Genomic DNA, 3,987 nt, shown 5'->3' with positions numbered 1-3,987 from the left:
CAAGGTGAGATTCTGCAACCAGTGGGAATCCATCGCCCCCACAGTCTGGGACCAAATTTGATCTTCCAAGATGACAAGATTTAAGGGGAAGTGAACAGGGTTTTCACCAGTATAAGGTTTAGTGCCAAGAAGCATTGATACAACCAATAAAAAATTATAGTTTCAAACATTATAAGACTGTAGCACCAGACTAAAATATTACAGCAGCTAAATACTGCTGCTCACTCAGCTGCTGAACTGACTGCAGAAACAAGCTGCAGACAGCATTGATTTGAATAGCTGTTAAGGTCACATCATTTTGAACAGGAGCTGACTTAGAGGATCAAACATTTGTTGCTGTACTTCTGTTTCAGTTCATATATCTCTTGTTCATGCTTCTTCTTCAGCTCATCTATCTCACCTTTCAGATGTTTTTCTTTGTGGCTTGAGAGATTTTGTAACAGTTCAAACTCTTTGTTGTAGCTTCCTTCACTCTGTTGCATTTTTCTCTCATGTTTTAACTTTAGTTCTTGTATTTCCTCCATGTGTTTTTCTACTAAAGCTGTAAAGTCTTTGATGTATTTCTGTCTGAACTCATTGAATTCTTCAGCTTGTTTTCTCGCCTCCTCTTCATATTTCTTCTTCATTTCTTCAATTTTTTTCTTATAATCTGCTTCTAATTTTTCTCTCTCATTTTCCTCCTGTTCTCTTCTATTTCGATCTTCTTCTTTTCTTCTGGTTTCATACATTTCTCTTTCCCGTTGGTAGTTTTCTTGGAGTTTTTTAAACCTTTCTTGCTCCTCTATACGTCTCTCTTCATCTTGTCGATGTCGTTTCTCCCACCCTTCCTTTCTTTCCTTGTCCCAGGCCTCTTGTCGCTTTCTCATGTCTTCTCTGTTCTGCTCCAGCTCTCCTTTAAGTTTTTGTTCCCACTCTTGCTGTTTGCATTCTTCTTCTTTTCTTCTTTTCCTATCTTCTTCTTCTCTCATTTCTTCTTCTTTCCTTCTCTGCTTACGTTCCTTTTCAATTTTTTCCTCCATTTCTTCAAGTTGTTTCTTTCTCTCCTGTTCAACTTTCTCTCTCTCCCTTTCTATTCGTATTCTAATGTTTTCCATTTCTTCCTTATGCTTTCTCTGAAGTTCGTGCTCCTTCCTCTTCATCTCTTCTTCCTTCTCCTTCAGGATCTTCTCCACTTCCTTCTGTATTGCTGCCTCTGCCTCTTGGAACATCTGGCTGGTGTAGCAGCTGCCTCCATTCTCCTTAACCATGTTATCAGCCTTTGTCAGCAGCTCTCTGACTTGTGTGCGATCTGTCTGATTGTTGTTATTAAAGACATGATACCGCCTTCCACAATCACATATCAGTTTATGTAAAACATCATCACTTTTTTCTATGTAAGTTTCAATTGTTCTTTTTTTAAGATCATCTCCTCTGGTGAATAAAATGATGATGAAATCTCCTGATTTTTTTCCAAAACACGTCTTGATCATATCCACAGCCTTTTTTTCCTCTTGTGTAAACCGACCGATTTGCAGCACCAGTAAAATCACATGAGGTCCAGGAGCCAACAAGCTGATGCATCTAATGAGTTCTTGTTGAACATAATCATTGGTCAGACTTGTGTCAAACAGACCAGGGGTGTCGACAACAACAACAGGACGTCCATCAACCACTCCTTTTGCTTTCTGACAGAACTTTGTTACTGACATTGAACTCGTAGTCGACTCAAAGTCTTCGTTACCCAGAATGGTGTTTCCAGTAGCACTTTTTCCACTGCCAGTTTTCCCAATCAGCACCATCCTGAGAGGCTCTCTGCTCTCATTTTCATCTTCATGTACCATCTTAGTACCTTGCTTCAATTGCTGCAGTTCATCTGTAAGCTTAATAACCTTCTTTATCTGAGCTTTGGTGAACATGTCTTTTGTGAAGCATCTTGGTTTTTTGCCTTTAATTATTTCTACATTCTTCAGCAGTTCTGGGATTTGTTCTTTGTCTTTAATGTTGAGAACGACAGATCTCCCTCCAAATCTCTTACAGAGCTCCTTGATATTCTTGTTTTCATTTAGAAAATCAACAACAGCTGAATCTGTAGGATCAGAGTCCACAGTGAACAGAATCATGGTGAAATCATTGACTTGAGAGCTCAATGTGTTCTCTATGGTCTCTAACTCTTGTTTGTCTTCATCAGTGAGGGGAGCCACAGGTAGGACCAGGATAAAGGCATGGACACCCTCAGGATCACAGAGGGAGATACACGAGTGATTCCTCCATCACTGTGTCCAGAGGTTTTCCATACAAGGCAGGCAGCTCTACCAGGGAAACCCAACGCCCACACACCTCTCCCTGATGTTTAACACACTCTGATGAGTTGTCAGGTGGACCAAACTTTCTTTGTCCTAGAATAGCATTAACTGCTGATGTCTTTCCAGCTCCTTTTCTACTGCACAGCACTAAGTTCAGGAGAGGTTTGTCAAGTACTGTCACAACATCATCCTCTTCGTTTAATGTGAGAAATCCTCGCCTGTTGTCATTCACTATCTTTTCCATTTTTTTTATCAACTCTTCTCGATCATGTTTTGAAGAATCTTTTCTATCATGACTGACTGTGTGCTGATTTTGTTTGCAATCTCTGATAAGTTTTTGCACAGAGTTGTTCTTTCTCTCCTCTTTGTGTGTGATGATGACCATGGAGTGTTTAAAGGCATTTTCACCTAACAAACTCAGGATGAACTTCAGAGTTTTTCTGTTCTCCTCAGTGAATTCAGAAGACTTCACTAACAGCAGCAGAACATTTGGTCCAGGAGGACAGAGACTCACGCAGACCTTCATCTCTCTTTGTATGTGCTCTACAGAGAGACTGAACAAGTCTGGAGTTTGCACAACAGTCAATTTTTTTTCTCTCCACTCTCCACAAAAGGTTATATATTTTGATAAAAAATCTTTGTGCCATGTAAAATCTTTGTGCCCGGTGATTAAGTTACAAAGTTTTGTCTTCTTGTCCTCACTTTTCCCCAGCAACAAAATCCTAATGTCAGACACTGTGATAAAACAGAAAAAACATATCACAAAAATAATTAATGCTGAATTTATTAGACTTTTTTGTGATATCTTCATAAGTCTTTTTATGAAAAGTATCTTTAAGATATATTCAGTCATCTCTGTAACCAGGCAATTTCTAGCACTAATGGTTTATATGAACAATTGTTTTGTAACCACTTTTTTGGGATTGTTTAAGTTAATCCTGGAGAAGTCACCAAGTACTGTTTGCACCTATATACTTAGCTCTAAGATGATTTACTTACTTCGAGACAGAGTACTTTTCTCAGAAGATGAGCATTCAAGTGACACGTGTTTGTGTAGTCCTGTGAAAACATGACGTAAAATGCAGATTATTGATCTATCTCAAAAGAAGGATTTGTATGCATATTATTGTGAAGATCAGAATAGTTTATTCACTTACCCATGGCTGTAACACGATCTGTAATAGAAGTCAGTGTACTCTTTTGTTTGGGGCTTTGAACATCTGCTGGTAAAGTCTGTGAGGTATCCTCAAATGGTTCATAGCTAACATGTTCTCCATTGTTCTCCTTCACAATTTGACCCAAGCGATATAACAGCTCTGGAAGTTCAATGTCACTCCTCCTCAGGTATCTGTATCTACATTTTTTAATCATATCTTTTAATTGTGGGTGTTGCATATATTGCTCTGTGCAGCCTGAGTTCCTCTTTCTAGGTGTTGAAATCAATATCATCGAGTGATCAAATGATCGATAATTGTAGAGTTTAAGGATCCTGCAGAGCCTTAGTTTGTGTTCCTCGCTGAACTCTTCTGGCTGTAGAACCAGCAGGAACACATGAGGTCCAGGAGCAAAATATTCCACACAGTTATTTAAAAACTCTGCAATTTCGTTCATCTTGTCAAAGAGAAAATCCGGAGTATTGATAACAACTATTTGTTGTTCTTCCAAAGGTCCACTGATTTTCACAAAGGAGTTAGGTGCCTTGTTG

At 38.9% G+C, this 3,987-nt stretch overlaps 1 pseudogene; it reads right to left on the bottom strand.

Annotated features, from left to right (window-relative positions):
- Positions 1–314: 314 nt before the first annotated feature.
- On the bottom strand, positions 315–3,443 carry LOC146614008 (GTPase IMAP family member 8-like; annotated as a pseudogene).
- Between the last annotated feature and the right edge of the window lie 544 nt (positions 3,444–3,987).

Source organism: Diplotaxodon limnothrissa, linkage group LG18 (genome assembly GCF_057381915.1).
Source record: "Diplotaxodon limnothrissa isolate DT_005_m linkage group LG18, D_limnothrissa_male_GT1.1, whole genome shotgun sequence".
Classification (NCBI taxonomy): Eukaryota; Metazoa; Chordata; class Actinopteri; order Cichliformes; family Cichlidae; genus Diplotaxodon; species Diplotaxodon limnothrissa.
Note: the sequence above shows the minus strand (reverse complement) of the source record. Positions and strands in the feature narration are given on the sequence as shown.